Here is a 14432-nt window from a genome sequence, read left to right as displayed (position 1 = left end):
TTGTATGCCGCCTTCATGGGGTTGCAATTGTAACTATCCGTATTGTAAATTGGTTTCATCCCCTTCCAATGTGAGGCTAACACTGCAGAACGATTTCTTCTGTGCTCTGTGCTTTCTTTTTCCTTTTTTCTCCTTCAATTTCGTGACACATTAGTTATTTACAGATGAGTGCTGTAAATTTACTACTTTGCACTACAATTTTTCTGTTAAAGTCGTGCAGGGGTCGTGAATGTAATTCCTATTTTCACTTTTTCTGAAGCTATATGTTCTTGCGGTTATGAAAATATCTTTAAATTATTTTTCCGTGAAAAGAGTAATGTGAAGTTGTAAATTTGTGTGAAAACTGCGAACTGACGTACTCAGAATATTTTTAAAGTGTAATGTGAAACCAGATATGTTGAGCGCTATAGAAACAAATCGAGAGATCGACAGAGGAAAGCACCAACAAAGATCCGGGAGCGAGAACAAGGTGATTGTCGTGCTCCGTGAATGCTACTGGGCACTCTGTAGTGATGCTCGAGCGACAGTAGGATGCTCACACTGAGTGCTTATACCCTGCCACTAAGGATTCAGTATTACTTAATGTTTCAGAAATAATCACGGAGAAACTTACCTGTGTTTTGTATCCCAAAACGCTTGGTATTGCACGCGCCTTATATCATCTCTCGTGTTTGAAAAAAAAATCGTTTAAAGAACAATTACCAAATTATGACAATGCGATGTTCTGCTTTGTTTCTCACAGTCAGTTTAAAACGGAATACGAGTAAACGGCAACAGCACGAAATTATAGACTTTTTCCGGCATCGACGAATCAGAACCAGAATGGCAGAGCATTTAAAACATTATACAGATTGTTCCCCATCTGTGTACTGACACTGACCTCAGAGATTTACCATTACTGCAAGACACTAGTGACAATCGTTAGAAGTCTTTTCTCCTCATTATCTGCATTTGATGAGCACAAGGTTTAATATAAATAAATGAGACACGTTACTGAGCAACATAAATCATCAACAATATAAACGAGGTCTAGGGGACAGTACCTTCATTCGTTTACTTCAATTTCTGCCTAAAACACTGCTTATCGTATGGTTGTTCAGAGTGACACACAAAACCTAAAATTATACTGCTCAGACCACGACGCCAACATGCATTTTACGTCGTATTCAAAAGAAGAAGAAGAAAAAAAACTGTCATACAATTTCGTCCTATGACAAAATCTAAAGTCAATTTTAAATTATCTGCAAGCTTACAGACGTAGTATCATTGGTCGTGTATTTTAACAGATGCAACTTTCACAGCAAATATGCAAAACACACCCCGTCATTTAATTTACAGAGTGAGCCAAAATTTAAACATTTCAATAAAACGTATAATATGCAGACATTACGGCACCATGATACATTCACCTAACACAGCATTTCGGTGTTGCCTGCGTTCTCACATCCTCTTTTATAACGTTGGGTAACTCTCTCGACTCTTGCAGTAAAAGTAAACCTCTGGTCTGAGGTCAGTGTGAGCAGGCAGAGGGGGGGTGAAATCCATAATTGGCTAATCCGTATAAGGAAACGATATGTATAATGTTTTAAATGCCCTGTCTTCCTGGTTCTGATCCATAGCAGTCGGAAAAAGTATCTAACTTCATGCTGTTGCCGTTTAAGGTTTTCCTTTTAAAGCTGACTGTGAGAAACAAAGCAGAGCAGCACATTTTCATAATTTTATTATTTTCGTTTTTTAAACGATTTTTTTTCCAAACTTATGACATGATAAACAACCTATGTAATACCAAGTGTTTTTGAATACACAAAACAGTTAAATTTCTACACGACTATTTCTGAAATGGTAAATATAACGGACGCGCCTTTCCTGGCCGAGCACGCGCACAGAGCGTCAATATCCATGTGAGGTTATTGTCACTCGGGTGTCAAAATCCACTGTCGTGTAACTGAGGGTAACTGTGTCGCAGGTCGGTGTAAAATAACTATTATGACGGTGATTTCGGTGTGCACCATAGATAAATAATTAAAATGTCGCGTTGCTCATTTATTCGACACATTAATCTTATAAACTATAATGTGCAGAACACTAAGCTGCGTGAACGCTGCAAGTGTACTGTTTTGATTGTAGACAGCACAGACTGTCCGCAGATAGTGACATAAAACAAAAATACGATGACGTATTTCCTAGTCGTAACCTGATATTAAGAACATTAATCCTGCCTGTACGGTGCACCGATCACCGCGCGACTGATGTGAGTTTACGGTGACTGTTGTCCACACTACGGATTGTTTGACACGCTCCGCGGACTGTTAAGAAAAGTTACAAATATATTGATGTTCTTTCTTACTGTAGACGGTCGTACTGTGAACTGTGCTGAGCAGCAAGCGAATGGAAATCCATAAATCTGAACCCGTTTTAATATGTCCCAAACTGACATTCATTTAAATCTCTTTAATGCTATTCTTCAGGCTTTCCCGACGACCTATTGTCATGTTGAACAGTCGCTTTTCTGCCGCCTATTCGCGTCTTTCTAGCACGGTATTTCAACTTCGTGACTCTCAGTCTTCTTCAGGTGCTGTCTGATACTAATTCCAGTATGGAACGAGCCCGGTATTTATGCCAGTGTTGTGCTGATTGATGTTTACAATTTAACTGAAGCATTAAGGATACTGTCCCAAATATTTATGTACTGTTCCTGTAACTACCACTGCGCTTTCAAAATGACGCTTCCTTGTGGAATTTGCTCTCCGAAGCTCGGCAAAGTTAATTTTCTGCTGCTCGACGTCCCACTGCTAAGCTCGTCGTAGGCCATAACTCCAAAAGAGATTACACTCCTTGTAATTGAACTTTCGGAAAATGTCTATGCAATACATCAGTCTGGACTGGAATCTGGTAGTATTATCTGTTCAAGGAAAATATCAAAAAAAAGGAAAACGCTTCTGAGACAAATACAAATTCTGCCAGAAAAGTTCAAACAACACGTCCATCCGCCTGAACGTTTATTCCGATGTGCAACATGTCAGGATTCATGTACAAAGTACCATTTCAAACAAAATCGTAGTTTCCCTTGCAAATTAAACACCGATGTAATTTTCAAAACTCTTTTTATACTGCTTGAATTAGCGTCCGTATTTGACTTATTTTGACTTTATCAATTAATTGGTTTCTATGATTCCAAAAATTCACATGTTGGCTGAATTCGAGCAATACATTCAATTACCTTCATACCAAATTCAGTACACCTGCATTTAATTGGATAATTAACAGCAGAGTGAGTTATTTCGTTTTTTTCATTGCTCCTTCGCAAAGGCCAGAGAGAAGCGCTGCATTCCACAGACCGCATAGCTTCTCTCTCGCAGTCACAAATCAAAGATCTTCCGTTACGCAACATTTTTCGATTAAATTTTGTCGTGCTACTGAGTGCTCGTTATATTGTGTAAAAAAGTTCAGCCGGCCAGAGTGGTCGAGCGGTTCTAAGCGCTGTAGTCTGGAACCGCGCGACCGCTACGGTCGCAGGTTCGAATTCTGCCTCGGGCATGGATGTGTGTGTTGTCTTTAGGTTAGTTAGGTTTAAGTAGTTCTAAGTTCTAGGGGACTGATGACCTCAGTACTTAAGTCCCATAGTGCTCAGAGCCATTTGAACCATTTGAAAAAAGTTCCACAGCATCTCAGGGATTTCATTTAGTCACACTTCACGTTATACTGTGTAAAATGTTCCACGGCACTTCTGGTATTTCATTTATTTGGACATCGCAATTAAAGAAAGAAATGTTGAGATGTGGTGCTACAGTATGGCTAGTGACGGCTAACAAACATTATGACGTCGGAATACGTCATGCTTCAATTGAATGAAGCGTGTCATACTCTTCGGTGCGTGCAGACGCACCAAATGAGATACTTCTACAAATACTGCGCATTCATGCTGCAGCGGCAACCAATGGACTGGAAACTCAGGTATTATGGAGCGACGAACGTACGTCCAAGACTAGCCGACATCACCGGGAAAGTGGAGACTAACTTTGAAAAACATAGCTGAAAAGCTCATCACTCGCGAACTGCTTCTCTGGGTCTAGTGTAGCAGGGGATACAACCCGTCGGCTTTGAACAATGACGTCACAAGTCGCCAGAGAGCATGTATTACAAAGATGAAAGAGCTGAGGAGAATGTTGAGAAACAAAGGAATGCGAGAGAGATAAACTTTGATCTTGTCAAAAGCCGAGAAGCGATTCTTCTTAGTGTTGTAGCTCCCTTCAGTAGCTGATAAGTGTTTTTTGGCTTTAAAAAAAAAATCTCACGAGATAGAGTAAACACTTATCAGCTACTGAAGCATCTGTATCTTAGGATCAGTTTATTCTATCTCGTGAGATTTTTTTTTTTTTAATAAGCCAAAAAGCACTTATCAGCTACTGAAGCATATTGGTGGAATAAGAAAGTGAAATATGGTAAAATAGTGAAATATAGATAAACGATCGCTTTTAGATTCACATTCAATTATTTTAATGATAGCGCTTATTAGAACACAGAACTGCTTTATTATCTATGCCTCGAAGTGAAGACATTACTATCTATGACTAAGGAATGACGTCATTGTTCAAAGCCGACGGGTTGTATCCCCTGCTTCACTAGACCCGCTTCTCTTAATGATGCCGTAAAGACTTTCTGCGTAAGCAATGGTAGCTTCTCATTGTCAATGATTTAACGTAACTGCAGATATCACACTGTACTACATTTTTTGTTTTGTTTCCAGTGACATCCAGAATTATAATTAAAATTTCTCTCTTTCATTAAACCATTTTTTACTATTAACAGTATAGTTCTTGAAACCCATTAACTTTCTCACCTGTCCTTATTACTGCAAATAGCTACTATTATAATTAGTGAGACCATAGTTATTCAGTCTTTATTTTTAAATCGCTTTTAATCGTTGATGCATATTTATTAGTGTTTTTTTGCTGCTGTTGCTTTATAATTTTGTTACGTGAATTCTCATGTGGATTGTTGTGTGTTTAGCAGTTGTGCAGTGTCCGCCCATTACGTTTGCAAACAGTAGCCCACGTAGGCTTGTCCAGGGTGTATGGCGAAATATTTTATTAGGGAGAAACTTCTTGAATTCGACAGAAGCAGTGAATACTCATAATGTTATAGTTTCAGGAACCTTGCTTGCTTGTGTGAGAGTAGTATTCAGTTAACCCTGGGGAAAACTAGTCTTTGTTTCAGTTACCTCCAAACATAAATATTTTCCATTAATAAGTGAGAAGTCAGGGGGGACGGATCAGGCATCCCGCACATTTATTAGGAGAACATGGTCCTGTCTAGTTACAATAATATTTTAATATTAGAGGGAGTTCCGTGTCGTCACACCTGGCTCTATTACAACCAACCTGACACACGATGAATATTTTTTACGGAATAATGTACACTGAAACAGTTGCTTGTTACTAATATTTTGTAGTGCGACGCGTTTCCACACGATTCTGCAATCACGTGCATTTACAGTTACTTTTAAATTGATTGTAATATGAAGTGAGGCTAGTTACCTTTGCTATACGGGCCAATGAGGTTATGTGTCGAAAACATCATTGTCACACATAGAAAACAAACATAACCTCACTTCATATTAATTACAAAAGGAATTGTAAATACACCTGATGATGGCAGCATGCTGACGAAACGCGTCGTGATAATAAAATATCAGTAACTAGTAAGTGACTGTTACACTATATATTAACTCATAAGAGTCTTACAGTACAGTCGCAGCCGTTCCATATAACATGGACAAGTTGAAGTTAAAGATAAATACAGGGCTATTACAAATGATTGAAGCGATTTCATAAATTCACTGTAGCTCCATTCATTGACATATGGTCACGACACACTACAGATACGTAGAAAAACTCATAAAGTTTTGTTCGGCTGAAGCCGCACTTCAGGTTTCTGCCGCCAGAGCGCTCGAGAGCGCAGTGAGACAAAATAGCGACAGGAGCCGAGAAAGTGTATGTCGTGCTTGAAATGCACTCACATCAGACAGTCATAACAGTGCAACGACACTTCAGGACGAAGTTCAACAAAGATCCACCAACTGCTAACTCCATTCGGCGATGGTATGCGCAGTTTAAAGTTTCTGGATGCCTCTGTAAGGGGAAATCAACGGGTCGGCCTGCAGTGAGCGAAGAAACGGTTGAACGCGTGCGGGCAAGTTTCACGCGTAGCCGCGGAAGTCGACGAATAAAGCAACCAGGGAGTTAAACGTACCACAGCCGACGGTTTGGAAAATCTTACGGAAAAGGCTAAAGCAGAAGCATTTCTTAAACAGGAGATTGGAAAACCGATGGATTGGTCGTGGTGGAGATCATGATAAATAATTCATGTCATGGCCTCCACGCTCTCCCGACTTAACCCCATACGATTTCTTTCTGTGGGGTTATGTGAAAGATTCAGTGTTTAAACCTCCTCTACCAAGAAACGTGCCAGAACTGCGAGCTCGCATCAACGATGCTTTCGAACTAATTGATGGGGACATGCTGCGCCGAGTGTGGGAGGAACTTGATTATCGGCTTGATGTCTGCCGAATCACTAAAGGGGTACATATCGAACATTTGTGAATGCCTAAAAAAACTTTTTGAGTTTTTGTATGTGTGTGCAAAGCATTGTGAAAATATCTCAAATAATAAAGTTATTGTAGAGCTGTGAAATCGCTTCAATCATTTGTAATAACCCTGTATTGTGTGGTAAGCTCATCATGGCTCTTTAGCAGAGTTCGCTTTTCCACTTGACTGCGTAGTCGGCAGCTGGAAATTGCGTACAGCAGAGGAGTCACAGAGAGGGGCAGCACGTCCAGCGGCGGCATTCCGGGCGCCACCTCCCCCCCCCCCCCCCTCCCCATCGCAATATCGAACGGCCGCGCCTACCTCCTCCTTCTCCACGCCCCCCCCCCCTCCCTCCCCTCCTCCTCACTGGCACCACTGCTATGCAGCCGCGTCCGCAATATTGCCGACACTGTTGCTGTCAAGGTCACAATGCCATGCGGCGCCGCTCGAGGCCTCACGCTCCCTCTCGCTTTGTCTTCTGTCCTCCGCTCTGCCTCAACAAAGCTCAGCACGATGCAGAGATCTCTTACAGCCAGGCACCATCGAAAATCACACCGATCCTTCCACCTCACATTTTTTTTTCCTGGTTCCTCCGTCTTCTGACGTGTCCGATGCGGCCTGCCACGATCACCTCTGTTGTCAAATGAAACTATATGGTTCCAGATTAGATTAGATTAGATTAATTTTTCATTCCGTAGACCCATAAAAGAGGGAATCCTCCTGGGTGTGGAACATGTCAGACAAACACATTACAAAAATGTAATTAGAAAAACTCGATTTTCATTAATTTTAATGATCCTCAGTCAATAAACAGTAAAATTATCTACATGAATTAAATTTAAACTTCTAATATTTACAGGTTTAATTCTTACATCTGCTTTCATTAAATCCATCATTCAGACATTTCCTAGTTTCTTGGCTGTTACAACCAAGTATTGTCAAAAATTAAAGTAAATTATTCATTTAAGTGATCCTCAATTAAGAACAGTAAAATTATGTACAAGATTTAAAATTAAACTTCCACTATTTATAGACTTTAGACTCACATCTGCTTTCCATACATCCGTCATTTACACAATAGGTAGTTACTTGGCTGTTACAACAAAGTATTGTCAAAAATTAAAGTACAATAAATTTTCATTAAAATGGTCTACTGCACTTGTTGAGAAACTCATGGATGGAATAGAAGGAGTTGGCCACCAAAAATTCTTTTAAATTATGTTTAAATTGTCCGTTGTCTGAAACTAAACACTTAATGGTTGATGGTAACTTATTGAAAATATGCGTTGCTCAATACTGGACTCCTTTGTGGGCAAGAGTATGTGATTTTAAATGTTTATGTATATTGTTCTTATTTCTAGTATTGATACTGTGTACTAAGCAGTTAGTTGGAAAAAGATATGTATTATTTACAACAAACTTCATTAAGGAATAAATATACTGAGAAGCTGTGGTTAATACGCCCAATTCTTTGAATAGGTTTCGACGTGATGTTCTTGGATTTACACTACTCATTACTCTTATTATACGCTTCTGTACTCTAAACTTTTTTCTTTGTTTGTGGAGTTACCCCAAAATATGATACCATATGACATAATGGAGTGAAAACAAGCAAAATATCTCGTATGTCTGACATCATTCGCATTTGCAAACACAGACTTGTGTAGGCGCTTTAGCAGTTTGTTAGTATGTTGCTCCCAACTGAATTTATTATCAAGCTGTAAGCCCAAGAATTTTACATTCTCAACTTCTCCTATTTTCATGTCGTTATATTTTGTACACACATCAGAAGGATATCTCTTGGAAGTTCAGAACTGCATATAGTGGGTCTTTTCAAAGTTTAATGACAGTGAATTGGCTATGAACCACTTATTAGTGTCAGCAAAAATTTGATTAGCTGATATTTGAAGGTCTTAAACATCTGTGATGTGCGTATATAAGACTGCAACGGCAAATGAAATTTTTACCAAGGCCGGAATTCGAACCCAGACTGCTTTCACCTAAGGCAAATGTGCTAACCACTTCACCATCCTAACACAGTGGCTTTCCACAATTACATGGATTAGCCTAGCTGAGGAAGGAGGCATATAGGGTAGTTCATGTAATTGAACAAAGCCACTCTGTCATGGTGGCGTAGTGGTTGGCGTATCTTCCTAGTGAGCAAGTGACCCAGGTTCGTAATCCCAGCCTTGGTAGAAATTTTCGTTCATCAGTTTCTCTCTTCTGCCTCAGAGTGTCACTTCTAAAGTAGTCAATTGCTTCATTGAATATTCTGTATGTTTCACTCTTTACCTTTACACAACTGAGGGGTCTTAAGTGAAATGCAGCCAGAAGACAGCATACATAGATACCAACGAAGGGCAGGAGATTGTGATCTGCCATGGATGGAAGAGGAGAGGGCTAGATACAAGGACAAGAATGGAGACAAGAGGTTTAGTAGATCGCAGAGTGTCTTCATTTTAAAAAAAGCAACTTCTCTTCAGGTCCAAATGTGGGAAACGGGGACTAGATGTTTGTTTCAAAGTGTAATGAATAAAAAATGAGCCATTTAATTAACTAAAGCCACCAAAAAAGATAAAAATGTATAAAAACTGTATGCCTTCAGCTTTCATTCTTCGTCTTACTGGCATTCTTTAGTACCATGGTGCTCATTCGCTGGTGTCTCCACGCATCGTATTTATTATAATATATTTTTTTTTTTTCAAAAACTCTTAAAATCGTCTAAGAAACTTTTTGGTAGCCACTTTAGCTGATGGTGGTTCCTTTATTGAAAAATCACACACACAACTCGTTTCGCGATAATTTAATTGCGTCCTCAGGTGTATACATCTAATTTAACATTGGTTCGTTAAAATACACGGCCCCCTAACGTTCGGGCGGCGTTTGAATTGCAAGAACCGCCTAAATTGGATGTTAAGTTAGTTATACGAATGAACTTGAGAATGCAACGACATCATTGCGAAACCAGTTGTGTGTGAGTCTGTAATAAAGCAACAGCTCACAGCTAACGCGGCTACCAAAAGATTTTTAGAAGATTTTAACGGTTTTTTAAAGAATTGTTTAAAATATTACAGTGAATCTTAGTTGTGGATGTGAAAACTGTAAAATCATATTCGTTACTCTTTTCCACATTTCCCTTTTCTGGTTGCTGCTTCAAAGAACATTTCCATCTTTTATCTTTTTTCAAACACATCATAGTCCTCCCTGTCCATATTTATTAACAAAATCCACAACTGCACTTTCGTCCCTGCGCCATTATCCGGTGGAGTATTGCGAAAATAGTGCTCAACACCGAGCTAAAACATTAGAAAATATCTGAGATGTGTGTGTGCATCATTACATACCTAGGCTCTACATACAATTTTTTAAATTATTTTGCTGAAGCACAAGTTTTGCAGCATTAGATACATGATTCAGAACTGCGGTACTAGATTTCACGAATAAATGGTGTTCTGTGTTAAAGGCAAAGAGTATCCGATTTAAAAATTTTACGTGATATGAATCGCAGCCACGAAAAGTTAATAACTTTTTATGGTTTCATTTAATTTTTTGCATGTTCCAGTAACACCACCCCTCAAACTCTTCGCTTCTCTTCTTTTAAGATTATCCGCCTCTCAGGGATCTTGTTGAACGTCATGACCTCTCACCGTTAGTCAATAACGCAGCCTGCCACAAACACTTCCAGAAAGCTTTACTTTAATGTATTTAGCGGTTTCTGACTGTAATGCTCCTCTACAGATGGCTAACTTGTTTAATTACAGTAATGTAGGAGCGGATAGCATGCTACTCACGAACAAATTACTGTAATTAAAAGACTTAGCCACCTGTAGAAGAGCATTATAGCTTGAAACCGTTATTGGCATTGAAATAAAGCTTCTTATAAGTGTTTGTGGCTGGCTGCGTTCTTCGTCAACACTTGCAATAAATTTCTTCCTCCAGTAACGGCCTGTGTTAGATACTAGCATTCTTTTGGCAAGGTTTACTCGCATTGCCTGTGCTAGTCTGCTTCTAATACCGCATAACTAGTTCGTCATGCACTATTTTCCTTCAAAGGTAACAGAATGAAACTACATGGTTCCACAGACCTTTACAGGTCTCAAACATCTATGATATGTGTAGACAGACTGAAGTGACATATGAAAATTTTTGCCAACGCCGGGCTTCGAACCCAGGTCGCTTTCTCCTTAGGCAATTGTGCTAACCACTACACCATCCTGAAACAGCAGCAGCTTCGTACAGCTACATGGACTATCGTAGCTGAGGAGGGAGGCATTCTAGGGTAGATCATGTAATAGCACTAAGCCACTGTGTCACGGCGCTGTAGTGGTTATAATTGGCTATGCGGTTCTTAATTTTTGCGCCAAGTTTGTCACTAATGTTATTTCTGCTGCTTCTTAGGATTCTGGGCGTTTCCTGGGTTACTCTCTATCCGTATTCTGTGGTGCGGGTCGTACGGAGCATTTTCTAAAATATTCTGATCTTTCGCAACTGGTAGGCTCTTTAACCTGTATATATCTAAGATATATCTTCCATCATTTTAAAATTATTGAGATGAGTAGGGTACTCCTGTCTACTTAGAAAACACAAGAAATTGATAGATAAGTGGACTCGGGGAAAGTCGCTTACATTGCATATCAATTTATATTTTTGGGAAATTAAAATGAAAGCTTTTACTTACGAGCCATTTGGTCTCGGGGTGGCGTCTTTGATTAGCAGTGCAAAAATCGAGAGCGCTTCTTTAGCGTGCATCCACCGCTTAGAGTTTCAATAAAATTCTGATATAAATCGAGTCACTCTCATTCTGCCAACAAGTTTGTCGACAGACGACTCAATGCGAATAAGATGTCACTGGAAAAAAAAGAAGTCAGTAGTGCATCAGCCTCTGAAGAATGACTGTTAGCCAGAAGCAGCTAACATCAGCACTAAGATTGTAAGTACAACGAGCAGTTAGGGAGGCTCCTGTGTTGCCCGGACTTTATCATGTCTCAACCCTCCTCTTAATACGACTAACCCGCAATGTTCATGATTGGCGAACTGTGGTGGAGTCGCGAATCTATGGGCGGAAGAAGGAAGCGGATACTGACCATGAGGATATCTCCTTACTCCTCAAAAATAGATTCAATCTTTTGATGATGAGAGACCCAACAGCTGTTAAGTACTTCCGACATTGTATTTTACCAGTCAGCTGAAGTACTCCGAGAGACTGCAGAAGAACGTAACATTTCAGTTGGATCATCTCATGAAATTCTGACACAGCATCTTGGAATGCATCGAGTTGCCTCCAAGTTCGTCCCACGGTTCATGAGTCCATACCAGAAAGACCTTCGCCTCGCAGTCTGTGAAGAGCTTTTGGATTGCGCAAATGAGAACGAGATGATGCTTAACAGAATCATAACTGATAATGAGACGTTGGTCTACGGTTACGTTGTTGAGACCAAAGTTCAATCTTCCCAACGGGTCGGAAAAGGTTCTCCACAACCAAAATAAGCCCGTCGGGTCAGGTCAAATGTAAAAGCCATGCTGATAGTTTTCTTTGACTTTGAAGCAGTAGTTCACCATGAATTGGTGACTCAGGGACCAACAGTTCATCGATGCTACTATCGGAACGTGTTGTGACACTTGTGAGAAAGTGTGAGACGGAAACGGCGAGACAATTCATGGATCTTGCATCACGATAACGCACCCGCAGTTTCATCCCTATTGATGCGTGACTATTTCACAAAAAATAAAAAATAAATTTAAAAAAAATGAAATCTCTGTGCTACCTTATCCTCTGTACTCTCCAGACCGGGCCCCTGCGGACTTTTTTATTTACAAAGTTGAAAGCCGATTCAAAGAACGAAGATTTGCAACGATAAACGAGATAAAACAAAATCCACAGTCGGCGCTTCGCACGATCCAGCATGACGTGTACCAAGGCCTCTAATGGAAGAGGGACTAGCGTTTGGAGCGGTGTATCAATTGTGGAGGTGGGAGTATTTTGAAGGAGACCATGGACAATAAGTAAAAGTAAGCGTAGAAAAAATTTATGGACAAAGTTCCAGAATTTTTTGAACTGACCTCATATGTTATGTTGCGTATTTCGCTGATGATAAATATCATTTATTCAGGAAAGATAATTATGGGGTTATCGACACGCATTTCTGAAAGTGAGAAGTATGCATGCTGCTGCCTAATGTATGTACTCTCCATACGTTTACAGTGTCACTTCAAAGGTGTTGTACAGGGTACAAACAGTCTTATTTACATTGGATACAAATATAAATAATTAAATGATTTCTAGATTAATATGTTTTACTTTAAAAAATGGACTGTATCTGAATATGGACATGCGCATTATTCGATTATTATATTACGTACTTATACGTAAATATTCTTGTTGTAAGTTTTTTTTTAAAAAATACGAATTTGTTGCGGCATTGAATACAAATATAGATAACATAGTTATGTACATAAATATGTTTTCCTCTTACCGAAAAAACTTGAACAGGCTATACCAGAATATGGGCTTGTGCACAATTCAATTATTATAGTAATTTCATATGCATAATAAGTTCACAACATGTCATGGACATGTACTGCAGGTTGCACTTTTTTGAGAGGTGAGTGGCAGTGGTTACATTAATTGCTCTGCATTGAAACTCTAAATTATGTGACTGCCTTAATTACTATGTCAAAGATTCTGAAAAAGGTGGTAGAGCGTGTTTCACAATTGTTGTTGGGTAGATGTTCCCCAAGTTTCTTTCTGTAGGTATAGACTTTTAGTTCTTCATATACAGACATTCTGTACCCTTTGTTCAATGTACATAGTGTTTTAAGGTTGCTGTCTTGTATCTCATACTATTGCAGATTTGTGTGACGCGTGGTTCTTTGAATGTGGTGTAGAAGCTACGGCCAGTTTGACTTATATGCTGACCCAAGCATTTATATAAAATTTGTCATAACTGATTTTAAGTTCTGGGGAAGTGTTTGGAAAATTTTGTTTGTCTGTAATGCAGTTCATACTTTGTGCCGCTTGAAAATATTGCTAATTTCCTGGGAGATGCTAGCGAGGAAGGGGATGCACATTGTAAGTGTATTTTCCTGGTTCTGGATGGTTATTTTGCACATTTTCTTCTTTATTTTTTAACTAAATTGTCTATTAGTGTATGATTATATCTATTAGCTGCAGCTATTTGTTTTATAATTTCAAAAAAATGCAAAAGAATACTAAATTAATATGTGTGTAGGAACTAAATAACCTCATTAACTTCCTTCAATTATCGATCTCCAAACAAGGTAACAAACATGTCTCCTAAATCTACACGAAACCAACTACCACAGACATAAACATACCTGCATCCTCCTGCAACCCCAACATGCACAATCAACTAGAGCACTGATCAATAATTCATACACCTCTAAAAATCCCACTGAGTGGTGAGACATCCAGAACGAAATAAAAATCGTAAGACAAAAAGCTGAATCTAGTAGGTGCAGACCTACACTAAAAGACAATTTAGTTAAAAAATAAAAAAATAATCATACAGCACAAGAAAAATACACTAGCAAACTGAATCCGCTTCCTCGCTAACATCTCCCAAAAAATTCCCAACATCTTCAGGCGACAGAAAATAAGAATTGCATTCCAAACAGATAACAAAATTTCCCAAAGATTCCCCCATAACCTAAGAAGGATAAGTTTTCGTGATCTGACATACATAAAATTATAGTGTTTTATCCATCCTCAGCAACTGTAGTCGTAGACAGTGAAATAATAAGCAACCCGTTGCATAAACGAAGTTTAATTTATTCTGCCGGTTTCGAGCAGAAGGAAATCGGTAAAGAAATTAAATTTCTTTACTG

Source organism: Schistocerca piceifrons, chromosome 2 (genome assembly GCF_021461385.2).
Source record: "Schistocerca piceifrons isolate TAMUIC-IGC-003096 chromosome 2, iqSchPice1.1, whole genome shotgun sequence".
Lineage (NCBI taxonomy): Eukaryota > Metazoa > Arthropoda > Insecta > Orthoptera > Acrididae > Schistocerca > Schistocerca piceifrons.
Note: the sequence above shows the minus strand (reverse complement) of the source record.